Here is a 15,002-nt window from a genome sequence, read left to right on the forward strand (position 1 = left end):
GAAGCGAGTCATAAAGGAATTGGAAAGAAACAAAGTAATTGTTCCAGTACCAAGAAATCAAAGGTTTCTAGGAACCTATTCACACCTATTTCTGAGACAAAAGCCAAATGGAGAGTTCAGAGTAATCTTGAATCTAAAAAATATAAACGAAAAATTGGCAGTTCCGCCATTCAGGATGGAAACAATAAGCTCTATTTCACAGGCATTGTCACAAGTGGATTGGTTAGCAAAGTTGGATATCAAGGATGCCTATTTACACATTCCTGTAAAAAACAGTCACAGAAAGTATCTCAGGTTCAAAATCCTAAATCGACACTACCAATATCGAACACTTCCATTCGGATTAGCCACGGCACCGAGAATCTTCACCAAAATTCTGGCACCCATAGTGGCAAACTTGAGATTAAAAGGCATCCAGATATTCGCCTATCTGGACGATATCCTGATAAAAGCTCCATCAAAAGGAAGACTTACAGAGCATCTTGCAATTACCATAAATTATCTTCAGAAGCTAGGATGGCTTATAAACTACGAAAAAAGTGTCATATTGCCAACACAAAGGCTAGAATTTCTAGGAGTCATGATAGACACCGTAAATTTCAAACTATACCTTCCAGAAAGAAGAATCAGAGACATTCTGGAAACGGTAAAACAGGTATTATCGAAACCTACGCACTCGGCAATGACTTGCCAGCAAGCTCTGGGGAAATTAATATCCACCACAACTTGTGTGAAGTGGGCAATGTCACATGTAAGAATCTTTCAGATGGACTTCTTACAAAAGTGGGACAAAGACTACAAAATTCCATTACAACCAATCAGGCTACACCCAAGGACAAGGGAATCTTTGAAATGGTGGAAGAGGAAGAACAACCTGTTGCAGCCGGTATGTTTACACCAAGTAAATTGGTTAATCATGACAACAGATGCCAGCAAGTGGGGCTGGGGAGCCCATGCCCAAAACTTAAAAACACAAGGATTATGGTCACAGGAAGAGAGGAAGAAATCCTCCAATTGGAAAGAGCTGAAAGCTATATTCCTGGGTCTGCTTGCATTCAGTCACCTAGTCAAAGGGAAGTCAGTGCTGGTGAGATCAGACAACATAACAGCTGTGACATACGTCAACAAACAAGGGGGAACAAAATCAAAAACCCTATTGAACTTGACCATAATTATGTTTGCATGGGCGGAGAAAAACCTGATGAACTTAACAGCAGAATACATTCCGGGCATAACAAATACATTGGCGGACAAATTGAGCAGGTCCAAACCACAGAATGGAGAGTGGGAACTGCATCAGCAGGTTTTCCAACAAATACTCAGGAAATGGGGTCCATTTTCTATAGACCTAATGGCAACACATCTCAACGCAAAGATACCGATATATGCGTCTTGGACACAGGAGAGGGAATCCAGGGTGGCGAATGCCTTTTCAATTTCCTGGAGAATCCCCAGACCATATGTGTTTCCTCCAATCAGCCTGATCCCAAGAACTTTGAAAAAAATCAAAGAAGACAAAGCGGAGGTAGTCTTAGTAGCGCCTTGGTGGCCAAGAAGGCCATGGTTTTCACAAATACAACTCATGGCCATAGATCACCCATTCAGACTACCACAGAGGATAGATCTATTATCACAAGGAGAAATCATCCATCCGCAACCAGCAAAATGGGCTCTGACGGCCTGGCTTTTGAGAGGATAAACCTGGCAGCATCAGGCCTCTCAGCAGCTTCTATATCTACACTTATAGCTGCAAAAAAACCCAACACCATCCAAAAATATTTCACTATCTGGGAAAAATTTAACAATTGGCGTGAAACTAATGGAATCAATTTCCAAGAAATTTCAGAAATCCAGATTGTAGAGTTCCTGCAGAAAGGCATGGACTTGAAGTTAAGCGCTTCTACGCTTAAAGGACAAATTACGGCTATATCACATTTCACTGAGATATCCTGGGCAAACAAACCTTTGATCAAAAGATTTTTCCTGGGACTTAAAAAAATCTTTCCTATTTCTAGGCCACAAGTCCCTCCCTGGGACCTGAGTATTGTCTTAGAAGCACTAACAAAGGAACCATTTGAACCTATAGAAGAAATTCCTTTGAAAATGTTAAACCTAAAAATGTGTTTTCTACTTGCAATCACATCGGCAAGAAGAATGGGTGAACTGCATGCGTTATCTGTTAGTCCAGGAAAGATTTTATTTTTTCAGGACAAAGTAGTACTAAGAACAGCAGACAAGTTTATACCAAAAGTGGTGTCGGATTTCCATATGACGCAAGAGATAACGTTACCTTCTTTTTTTCCCAATCCGGAAAACAGTGAGGAAGAAAAATGGCACACATTGGACGTAGTCAGATGTATCACAACTTACCTGGACAGAGTGAGCAGCTTTAGAAAAACAGACTCCCTCTTGGTTATACCTGAAGGAAAAAAACGGGGCGAGCATCCAGCAAAATCCACTATTGCGGTTTGGATAAAAGAATGCATCAGATCAGCATACTCTGTAAATGCCAGCACAGTACCCGTTAACATCAGGGCACACTAAACAAGAGGAATTGCAGCATCCTGGGCTTTTCAAGCCAGAACCTCATCTGAAGACATCTGCAAAGCTGCAGTATGGTCCTCGTTTCACACTTTCCTTAAGCATTACAAATTTGATGTGTTTATGAGCAAATCTACGGCTTTTGGAACAGCCGTTCTGAAATCTGTTATGGGTCAAAAATAAAAAGAATACCCTCCCTTGCATTATGTAGTTCTTGCTTTTGTACATCCCATTGTTGCCCACTGCCATGTGAAAGGAACAGGAAAAGCGAAAATCATATCATACTTACCGAGATTTTCCTTTCCTGGACTGGAACATGGCAGTGGGCATGGCTTCCCACCCTCGTTAGGGGAGACTCCAAGAGAATCAAGATGGCGGCCGGGGGAGGAAGTCAGGAATTTATTTGGTATTTCCTGTCCCATTTGCATGGCAGGAGGGATTAACCCATTGTTGCCCACTGCCATGTTCCAGTCCAGGAAAGGAAAATCTCGGTAAGTATGATATGATTTTCGCTTATCTGGGCCTCACTTTAACAGGGGTCCCAACTCTAGGGTTGCCACCTCTGTTTATTAAAAATAATTGAACACTCTACCGAAGAGGTTTGGGGAGAGTGAAGTGTGCAAAAAGGTTAATGGTGTACAATAAAGTTTCAGTTCTGTACCACGTGCCAACAACAAGGTTATTTGGAAGTATCAGAGCTTGGGAGTGTTGTAGTATTTGTTGCCATTTACTTTAATAGACTTGAATCCTTTGAGGTTCCTACTTAAGGCACTGAGAGGATCAGGTGGCACTGAATTTTTTCCAAATTGGGTCCCATAGTTAATTTCGTAATTGTCACACAAATCCCTGCCCCAAACACAGACAGGTGTTATCACAAAGCTTCCCCAATTATAGTCCATAGGAATTCTGGTGGCTGTGGCACATATTATCCAAATCCAAATTTATAAATATGAAATCATTATACTCTGTAATAATAAAACAGTACCTTGTACTTGATCCAAACTAAGATATAATTAATCCTTATTGGAAACAAAACCAGCCTATTGGGTTTATTTAACGTTTACATCATTTTCTACTGGACTTGAAGATCCAAATTACAGAAATATCCCTTATTTGGACAACCCCGGGTCCCGAGCATTCTGGATAACAGGTCCCATACCTGTATTTGAAGACCCAAAGATGCTTTTTCTCAATTCTCTTGGCAGCATGCCAAACACCCGGGCCTCTTCACATCAGCTACAGCTACAGTCCTTGCATTGAGAGTTGTAGCTCACATGTAGATAGACTGATGCTTCACCAAAGTGCATTCAAAATGACTTGCCAATTATTACCCCCTAATGGATGAAAAGAATTCTTCAAACTCTTTACCCTTTTTAGCGTATTCTACAAGCTGACAGCACTGCCCCACTGGCAACAACAGCCTCCTGTACGACATCTCCTTGTCTCTTCCTTCCACCTGTAACATGGCAGAGAAAGGCAGAGGATGATTTGCTGAATATCTGCACAGGTGTCATAATAAGAATGATTGATCAAATAATCACGTTAACTGCCTAGATATTTCCATAAAGCCGGCACTTTTCAGAAGCAATTGGGGTTTATATTGCAACACATCTGCTCTAAATGCTATATACTCTGACTTGAGATTTGTTTGGTGCTTGGAATGAACAGTTCCCTTGAGAAGCCCCAGCATTAACCTTAAATATACTTCTATACAGAATTCCTGTTACCGCCTAACAGCCTTTTGAAGATCAAATAGCTGTAATGCTATTTACATTGTGCTGCCAGTTTTAAAGCTATCTGTAGGAGGCATGATGCACTTAACAGGCCGACACCTGTAAGCCTGGCCTGTTGTGATGAATATAAACAATCATTTGCGTTCTTCCATTATTAAGCCCAGTTTACTACCAATAAATGAATTCCTATTTAATTCATTTATAATATGGGTATTTTATACAGTGCCTTGATTAGCCAGAGATGAGTCAGATGCATAATTAGCAAAGGAGTCTAATGAGCATTCTCTTCATTTCTTCAACCTGGAAGTGAGGGGGTTTTTAAACCTAAGTTCTAGGCCTGAACAAGAGGTTGTGCATCATAACACTCCTTTGTACTCTCAGTGGGAGCCAAAATGCATTTTTATATTTTCTGAAAAACACAATTTCTTTGGATAAAGAGGTTGAACTTGTACGTGTGTCTTTTTTTCAACCTCTGTATCAGTAATAACAGAGCTACACTTAGGGGGTTAATTTCTAAAACCTGAGTTTTTCTCACTTTATTAAAAAAAAAAATTAGACCAAACTCCTAAATCTGAATTCCCTTAATTGACCAATGAAACTTCTCGAAAAAAATCAGTTTGAAAAAAAAAAAAAAAAAGTCGCAACAAAATCGAGCATCTATTTTAATGGTATGACTTCTTTGAATTGTCACCCGGAAAACTCAACTCTATTGAATCGCTGCCGGGAAATCTCAAATTTATTGGATTATCGAACGAAAACCTGTTTCAAATAGCTTTAAACTATTGAGAATCCGGAAGGTAAAAAACATGTTCCAATTGCTAAAGTACTCCTAGACCATGTTTTTGTATTAAAGCACAACGGTAGAGTCAGTGGGGAGTGCAAAAGTTGTTAGGCACCTAACTGATTCTATTCCTGTACATTTACTCCATACTGATACTCCTAGAATTTAAAAGAAATGCACCAGCCCAAGGTATCTGGTACAAAGTGAGAGCTGCACCTCCATATTGTTCTGATATCCTAGGCATCCCCTGCAGCACATTGGGTGAGCACATGCACAATAGTGTGGTGAATCTGCCTCCATCCAAACGTTTAATGAATTGTCTTTCACCCTTATACAGAACAGGGAGCCATTTTGGATACAAGCAGATTTAATATATTTACCCAGCATCCCCAGGGTGACTTTTCTTCTTTATTTTTAGACTTGCATATTGTATTTTCTTGCCTGTTTATACCTTTTTCTTCTGCTGTGCCACCTATTTTTAGAACAGCAAAATCGAAAGTGACTCCTTCCCAAAAACCAGATGTGAGTTGCTGTTGCATTTTATTAGGCACTGGCTGCTTTTCATTAGATACCCAGTGCTCTGGTTCAGCTGTTTGCTGCCAAATCTGTTAGTTTTCAGTGTTTTATTTCTAAGCACATTAAGCGGACCTGCATCCAGAATTCACGGATATTTTTTTTTATTGGCAAAGCTTTTAATCTTTTATGGTTTCCTCCATGTACATGCGAGTGGCTTTTATAACTCTATCTACTGGTGCATCAGACGGGGATGGATAGAAATGTCCTGCTCTGTTCCTGTCTGGTTTAGCTCATATTGTATAAAAAAAAAAAAGAAAATGAATGAAGAACAGTGACCTCTAAAATAAAGTCCCAGCAAGATTGATGTTAGATAGAGATCACAGGGCCAAGCAGAAGCATTCTATTGGGCTGTCAAAGTAGGCAGAACATACACTGGACTAACAGCAACTATCACATTGGGTAAGTCAGCACCTCTAGGCAATGACTTTCATTTGCCCTTACTGCAGATAATAGAAAGCTACAGTACAGCTGTTTAGAATTTCTTTTTGGTCAATTGCATATTGGAAGTCAGTGTTCCAAGCTTTAAACCTGCCTGTCACTGGCTATAAACTTTCAGCAGAACTAGGTGAGTGCTCTGTGGCCACAGACTATAATTTACTAGCCAAAGCACACACACACACAATACATTCTGTGTTCCCATGATCACACATACAGTGCCTTGTAAAACGCATTGACACAATATCTATGTATTTCCTGTTGTGTTAGTCTAAATACTGTATAACACATGATATCTATATATTTCTTGTCTACATATTTAAGATTGTTTAATGCAGGTATGGGATCCCTTATCCGGAAACCTGTTATCCAGAAAGTTCCATCCCCCATAAATTCCATTTTAAATAAGTCTAATTTTTAAAAATGATTTCTATTTTCCCTGTAATAATAAAATGACACAATTTAATGTTGAAATGTTTTTTTTTTAGCAGACATACGGGGGGGGGGGGTATTTTTTAAAACTCTAATTTTCCTCTAATTTGACCTAACTCCCTCCCAACTATGATTTGGCTTAATTTACTAAAAAATCTGAGCGAAAATTGTATGTGCGGGAAAAGTTTCAACTAAATCATGCGTCAGTTTGAATTGTCACCTGAATTGTTTTTTAACAAAAACCAGTGTCAAACATCATGAGGGCAAAATACATCTTCCAGTTGTTAAAGGGACCATCTGCCATTGACATTTAGATGTCTTCGACAGGTTCTAGCTGGAGTATTTTCGGATTGTGGTCTTTAGTAACTTTGGAGAACAATAACTTGAAAGATTTCGAAGAATTCTTCCCTTAAAATCTTGAGCAAAAAAATGGAGACCCTTAAAGGTATGGAGACACAAAGTACAGAAAGATCCCTTATCCAGAAAACCCCAGGTCCTGGGCATTCCTGATGCTGGCATTGTTCTGATACTTTCTCTCTGTATTAAAACTTGGTAGAAAATGCAGGAAAAATGAAAAAAATAAATTTTGCACTAAAATGGCAGGGTTTTTTTTAAACATATTTCCCTGTATAGTGTTAATGCCCTACAGCGTTATTATGGCTAGCTTTAAAACCCATAATTTGCCCTGCAGAGACAACCGACACTGGTCCCTAAGGAGTAGCATAAACTAACTAGACCATTCTTAAGCGGCAACAGGCATTATGGACACATTATTATTGTTTGTTTTCAAGCCAGGTTTTTTGGTAGTACCTTAAAATAAAAGCAGCATCTCTGCTAGAATTGCATACATTTACAGTAAATGTGATTATAAGTTGTAGTTTAATTCAGTGGGTGCTCCTTTCATTGCATAGCTAGTGTTTGCTGCTTCACTTGCAGGCCTGAGATATTGAAAGCTGCCCATGCTGTGTACGGCCCCTTGTATGGTACACCTTGCTTTTATGATTTCCCTCTATAATAAGTTGTTAGAGCTCTTTGCTTTCTGTGCTGAAGTATTTGTTTCATCTTACCGTACTAGTATATGCCACTTCATGAGTTCCCTCATGCAATATAGGTCTCTGTAAGAATATACTGCATAAAAAGGGCCGCTCTATCTGGTTAAGTATTCAATCTGGGGGTATAGTTTTTCTTTAAAAGTGAAGTATTGCGAAAATGAAAATTTAATATTAGCTTCAGCATACTGAAATAAGAAACTTTCTAAATACAATCAATTACAAATTCTGTACCATTTCTGAAATAATCAAGTTTATCTTCACTATTTGTCGCTCAGCATCTGTTTCTCCTTATTGAGGAGCTGAGTGTCAGATGAATGATCCAATATATCTTATAGGGGGGCTCCTTTTGCCTATAAGATGTATTAAAGCTCACTCTATTAAAATCACCAGACATCGTGTCTCTCTACATGCAGAATTTGTTCAAAAGGCAGTTATTTTGTTATATTTTGTTTGTACTGGAATCAGTACTGGAATTCATCTGCTAGGAAAGGAAGCCCCCACCTATAAGATACATTGGATCATTCATCTGACACCCAATTGTTGCATGAAGACAGAATGAAGAGAAACAGATGCTGAGAGAGGAGTAGTGCAGATAAACTTGATTATTTCAGAAACAATGAATAATAATTGATTGTATTTCAGTGTGCTGAAGCTTACCGGTATATTAAATTTTCATTTTTGCAAAAGTTCCCCTTTAAATCGCCATCCATACTACAGTGCCATCCATACAGCTACACAGATGTTTGCAGCTTGCACAAAAGCGGTGGAACTATGAGCAAAAGAAGTGGGCATATAGATATTTATCCGAACAATTTGTAGTAGGATAGATATATTTAAGCTGTGAGTGAGCATTGCTGCCTTTGGATCTTCCTGCTGACAACACGAAGGCAATGAATGATATTGACAAGTAAGAAAGAGAACTATGTCAGGCAATGGTAATGACTTCTTTTCCTGCTGGTTAGCATTTTTAGCAAGCTAATGGCAGGCATGTAATTAGAATTCATTAACTCCCTGGGACTTCTTGAAATGTCAGGGTGATCTTAAAATTGTCACAGTGCTCATTGCAACATTTTTTTCTTGTTGTTTTAAAGGGGAAATATAATGTTAAAAACATGTATTTGCCATTGAATTATACACCTCTAAACCCTGTAAGAAAGACCTCCCGACTTGGCTGTTATGTACGTGTGTGTGATAAGCAACATGTGTGCGCATAGCCAGCGACACTATTCTTAGGGCTCTTACAGACGAGCGTTTTTACCTGCGTTCCGTTTTTCTGCGTTCAGCCGCAGGGGAGCGCAGGGATAGACGCATTACATTTTTTCCAATGGGGCTGTACTCACACAGGCGCATGTAGGCATCTCAACCTGCGTTCGGCGCCTACACGCGCCTGTGTGAGTACAGCCCCATTGGAAAAAATGTAATGCGTCTATTCCTGCGCTCCCCTGCGGCTGAACGCAGAAAAACGGAACGCAGAGGAGCGCAGGTAAAAACTCTCGTCTGTAAGAGCTCTAAGGGGCAGATTTATTATGCTGTGTAAAAAAACAGCAGAATAACTCACCACACATCACTGTGTAAAAAACAGTGTTAAAATGGCATCATTTTTTTGACACGCTCTTTCTTTGAGCAACTTCTGCCGGAAGTCTGAAGCAGTGTAAAATAACAGCGGCAAATCTGGCGTTCACCTGACGTAGAAATAATACACACCTTGATAAATTCACCATTTGTCTTACACAGCTTTTTACACAATTTTTCCGGAAATGTAGTTTTACTAGGGATGCACCAAATCCACTATTTTGGATTCAGCCGAACCCCCGAATCCTTTGTGAAAGATTTGGCCGAATACCGAAAAGAATCCGAACCCTAATTTGCATATGCAATGGGTGGATGGGATGGGGAAAACATTTTTTACTTTCTTTTTTTCTGACAAAAAGTCACGTGATTTCCCTCCCGCCCCTAATTTGCATATGCAAATTAGGGTTCGGCCGGGCAGAAGGATTCGGCCGAATCCTGCTGAAAAAGGCCGAATCCCGAACCGAATCCTGGATTCGGTGCATCCCTAAGTTTTACAGAGCATAATAATTTAGGGATGCACCGAATCCACTATTTTGGATTCGGCCGAACCCCCGAATCCTTAAAGATTCTGCCGAATACCAAACCCTAATTTGCATATGCAAATTAGGGGTGGGAAGGGGAAAACATTTTTTACTTCCTTGTTTTGTGACAAAAAGTCACACCATTTCCCTCCCCACCCCTAATTTGCATATTAGGATTTGGATTCGGTTCGGCCTGGCAGAAGAATTCGGCTGAATCCGAATCCTGCTGAGAAAGGCCGAATCCTGAACCGAATCCTGGATTCAGTGCATCCCTATAATAAATAGACCTGTTAATGTCCCAACATGGCCATTCACGTAGACCTTTGGTTGAAAGATGCCCTTTAATAGTTGTCTATAGTGCTGCTTTAATAAAAATTTACATCGAAACCTTTAGTTGACCTACTTTTTGACTACCACTGGCTGCTTTCCCAAGCTGCTCAGGAGAGCTGGAAGAACTCATCAGGGTGCAGTACTTATATATGACGCCAGTAGGATTGCCACCTGTCCAGATTTGACCCAGACAGCCTGGTTTCAGAAGGGCTGCCCAGGTCAACACAGTCTGCCCAGTTTTCCAAATAAGGAAAACCGGGCAAGATCTCCCTTGATTGTCATGGTGACCAGCCAATCTCTGAGCAACACGCAGTGGCGGAACTACCGGGGGCGAGCAGGGGGTGCGAGCGGACCAGGGCCCGCATCCCCTCAGGGCACCCGGCAGCCCGCTGGCCAGTGAAATCCGTCGTGTACGGAGGGGGGGTGGGGCCGGCTGCGTGTCACGCACCAGGGCCCGCCCCCTCTAGTTACGGCACTGTCAACACGTCCTAGACCCTCCCATGTGATGTAGCACTCCCCACCCACAATGTCACTGACCCGCCCTGTGACATCATAGACCCACACCCTGCCTGCACAAAAGTGACAACCTTACATGCCAGCCAATCCCCAATTTGTGGGTGGACAATCAGCTAATCTAGGGGCCTTACTGCAATATACCTTTCCCTGTGGTACTACAATTATTTTATCAGCTAAAGACTGCTGTGGTATGGTGGTGCTGTGGTGTGATGATGAGATGTGACTGATGAGGCATCACAAGACCTGTAGGTTAGTGGTAAATTAGTGGTAATTTGGGGCCCCAGTGCATATTTTATACCAGGGTTTGTAGGATTTACGATGCATTACTGGATGAGAAGTGAATATACTGAGCAATAGCTCATTGGAGTAGCTGGCCACAAACTGAATTAACTCTAAATAGCTAAAATAAATAGATAATAGTTACATCATGGTTAGAGAAAAGACCATTTCAAAAGTGCTCAAAAGAGCAATTTGAAAGTTTTTTTTATTATTATTGGGAGGCAGGCTCTGACCCAGATCTTCCTGTGTGCAGTATAACAGGCATAGTAAGTCTGGAGTTACTGCTAGCACTTTTCTTTAGAGACTGCATTGTTTAATTGCTGCTGTTATATGAACAGCAAGTCATTTTTTAAGATCGATGCAGTGGAAAATATATACTTGTTAGTATAATAAACACTTATATTAATACTGCACAGCAGGAAGACGACCTTCTGTTCTTTGAATTAGAATATCGGCATGGACAGGTTGAGTTTTGCATTCATTAGCATTTGCAAGTGCAAAATTCGTCACCCTGCTGGCATCATCAATTTGCTTGGGCTCCTCGGCTATTTTGCATGTTGGTAACTTTAATGGTAGCTCTGTCTGAATATCCTGCAGGCTATCCCTTGTGCAAATACTGTACATTCATAAACTGTCCAGTAGTGGGGCAAAAAGAAGGAGGGAAACAAAAGCAAATTCACAAAAACAACCATGTTACTCCAGCAACAGAAAAGCAGGAAATAGTGTTCTGGCTATTATATTACACATCCAGTCACTCCAGACTTTATACATTACATTTTACATTAGAACCCCCATTCTACATTTTTCAGGGGACCAGAAAATAATGGTGTAAAATACATGAAAATGTAAAATCAGGGAAATGTAGTATGCATAATATATAGATGGGACCACAAAACAACAATGTAAAATGAGAGAAAACTTAAAATCAGGGGATGTAAAATTGAAGTTCCACTGTAATATATATTTACCCAGTTTTTATTTTTACATTGAACCGTTCACTGTCGACGTATACGAGGCCTTACGTTCACTCCGTTTTCTTTACTAAAATTATAATTAAATAATCCCTTTTATCAACAACTGTGCAAAACGCATTGAATATTGTATTGCAAATAGAATACGAATGATTGGAGTCGTACTGTGATAGTGTTGTTCGCTTTCGGTTGCTGGAGCGTGCAGCTGGGAGAAGCTGTGTGCAGTCACCCGAATGTCCTTGCTCTGTGCATGACTTGCTATTAAATATACCCTTGTACAAGAAAGTGACTGCTGTAGGTAGGGGAGACAATTTGTTTAGAAATGGCAAAGAGCTCCTGTTATTGAAGATTTAGTGGTATGACTAGAATAAGAGATTAAGGTAGGTTACTGGTGTAGAAGTGCAACTGAAACATGAAGCAATATGAAACAAAATGGAATGCTAATGAAAAATACTGGGTCAAGGGGGCTACATTTAGGGCAAATGCTGCTGCAACTGAACAAAGTTATGATTTTGTTATATTTATTTTATTAGGAGGAGGCACAGGTGTGGTCCCTTCGGCTTGGGAAGTGGGGCAACATCACAAAAGACGCCTAGGGGCAACTTTACTAAAGGGCGAAGTGGCCAACACTAGCGAAAATTCGCCAGCGTGACGTCATTTTGCCACTTTACTAACGAGTGCCAGCGTAAATTCGCTAGTGAAGTGGACCTACTCTAGCGCTACTTCGCACCCTTACACCAGCCGAAGTTGCGATATGACGAAAGGACGTAACTACGCTAATTCACTAACTTGCGGATTTTCTTGAACGTTACCTCTTGCGCCAGACGCCACCTCAGACCAGTCGAAGTGCAATAGAGTAGAAAGGGATGGTTCAAAAAAAAGTTTACATTTTTTTTCTAAGTCCCAAAAAACCGATGGCGTCTTTTACTTTTTATAGGGTGATAGGCTGAAAAAAAGATCGGGTTTTTTTTAGGGTACCCTTCTTCCCTCCTACATTTGCTTACATATGGCACCTAAACTAAACTGTGGGCACATGTGTAGGGCAATATAAAACCTCTATATAATTTTATTAAGGTTCCCTGGCCTTGTGTAGTGTAATGTCTTTACTGCAGCATATACGCCCATTGTATTTTAACTGCACGCCGTATGCAAATTTGCCTTTGCTAGCGTAACTTCGAACCCTGGCGAATCTACACCTGGCGAAGTGCAGCAAAGTCATCGCTGGTCCAACTTCAGAGGTAAGTAAATTCGGCCCCTAGATTGGTATTAAAGGCGTGTCCCTAACATACAGAATAAGAACATGCCCTGTCTCAAATTCAGATATAAAGGGTTGTTACAAGATAAAGAACAGATTTTTCCTACGAAAAAGGAGGAAGCTCAGCATGTTGGGGTTGTGAATGAAATGGAGCAACCAACCTATTTTAGTGAAACAGAAAGGATTGGGACCTGTTATCCAGAATGCTTGAGACCTGGGGTATTCTGGATAAAGAATCTTTCTGTAATTTTAATCTCCATACCTTAAGTCTACTAAATACAATTGTGTAAACATTAAATACAATTAGGATTGTTCTGTCTTGAATAAAGATGAATTATATTTTAGTTTGGATCAAGTACAAGCTGCTGTTTTATTCTTACAGAAAAATTTCAATTATTTAAATAGAGTTTATGGTAGATGTCCTTTCCTTTATTTGGAGCTTTCTGGATAACAGTTTTCCAGATAATTGATCCCCTTCCTGTACAGTATAACACTTGGAATATTGGTACTTTATAATACTTATTACTAACGTCCTTGATACAAGTGTGTCAGTATCATGTGCAACATGACGGCCTTTGGTTTTGAGAGCATTTTACTGAAACTTGACTGAACGTGAACCCTCATGTAGAAATGCCACAGTGATAATACTTCATTGTGTGTCATAAAGTGTAATTATACTGCATTAGATTGTGGAGAAGTAACTCAAATTCTGATGAGACTTCTAGTTTTGGGGGTACCATAGCAGCCCCCTCATCTCAACTCACTCACGTAATATAATGTAGCATGGGGTTCTGCATCAGAGGTATGCCTTCTTGCCTTGTGCTTTCTGTAGTGTTTCCATGTCTATTTGTAGAACATACCATACCAAAGTCTTGTATTCTATAACATACTAAAGGTTAACTAAAAGGTGAACAATTGTCATTCCAATTGGTCTGTATAGTGTTGGAAGGTATATTGCAAAAAGGGAGAGAGAACGAGAGAGGGTGAGAGAGAAAGAGTTTTTTCTCACTTTTGCGGATAGACAAAACTAATAGATATTGCATTGTTGTTTTACCAGCAAGTCAGCTTTTCCCTGCTTTTATGAATTCTCCTTAATAAAACAAGCCTCCTTTTTGTCCATGGAGCACCCCAGCCTTACGTGAACTCTCTCTGCCAATGCACCAATAGGAACAGGAGCACCACAGCAACGCAGAGTCTGCTTAGCAACGGTGACATTTCAACTCATTGACAGCAGAAAAGAAATAGTCAAGTTGGGAAACATTTGTTTTTCTTCATATAGTACAGGACAAGCTTTGTATTCCACGTTCAAGACATGAAACCCGGGAGAGTGAGTTGCCAAAACTGCTGAAAGGCTTTGGCTGCAGTGTCAGCGAGTAAACAGTAAGGAGTCTGTTATTTTATGCTGGGGAAAAGATAAGGGCCCATGTTTCTGGTTCCCAGACTTTAATAGAAATGATAAGTAGGGAAGAATGGAATTTGCTTTGGGAAAGGCCGCTTATAAAGCAACACAGTGTACAGGACTTGGCTGCTGAGCATGATTGCAAGTGGCGGCACATCCCTACAAACTGCATTTAAACTGTACACAGATTTGTATGAATTGCTCCCTGGCAGAATTAGCCTCTAAACCATAGGTGGGCCACACAGCTTACTTACTGTATATACAGTTGTGTTCAGAATAATAGCAGTGTGTATAAAAAGTGAATAAAGATCAAAATCCTTATATTAGCTTTTATTTCCATACACGCAAATGCACTGGGAACACTGCACATTCTATTCCAAATGACAACATGAAGAACAATGTATTACATTTTTTTTATTCCTTTACAGAAAGTGACGAATAGGGAATATTAGGCTGTTAAAAAAAAATAGCAGTGTCTGCATTCTTCTTTACAAACTAAAACATTCACTTTATAAACTGAAAAATTCAAGATTTAGCTTTCTTTTGAATCACTGAACTAATATTTAGTTGTATAACCAGTGTTTCTGAGAACTGCTGCACATCTGTGTT

The 15,002-nt window shown here is 40.0% G+C and overlaps 1 protein-coding gene across 2 annotated transcripts in view; it reads left to right on the forward strand.

Moving 5' to 3' along the window:
* The window catches only part of rai2.S (retinoic acid induced 2 S homeolog), a 35,180-nt gene that overhangs the window by 15,195 nt on the left and 4,983 nt on the right, over nt 1-15,002 (forward strand). Inside the window, exon 1 of one of the 2 annotated variants that reach the window (XM_041584104.1) lies at nt 14,182-14,374. The exons of the other annotated variant lie outside the window; for it this stretch is intronic. The gene's annotated coding sequence lies outside the window, so the exon portion shown is untranslated. Of the gene's footprint in view, nt 1-14,181; nt 14,375-15,002 lie in introns of those variants that run through there. 2 annotated transcript variants of the gene reach the window in all.

Source organism: Xenopus laevis, chromosome 2S, assembly GCF_017654675.1.
Source record: "Xenopus laevis strain J_2021 chromosome 2S, Xenopus_laevis_v10.1, whole genome shotgun sequence".
NCBI classification, from domain to species: Eukaryota; Metazoa; Chordata; class Amphibia; order Anura; family Pipidae; genus Xenopus; species Xenopus laevis.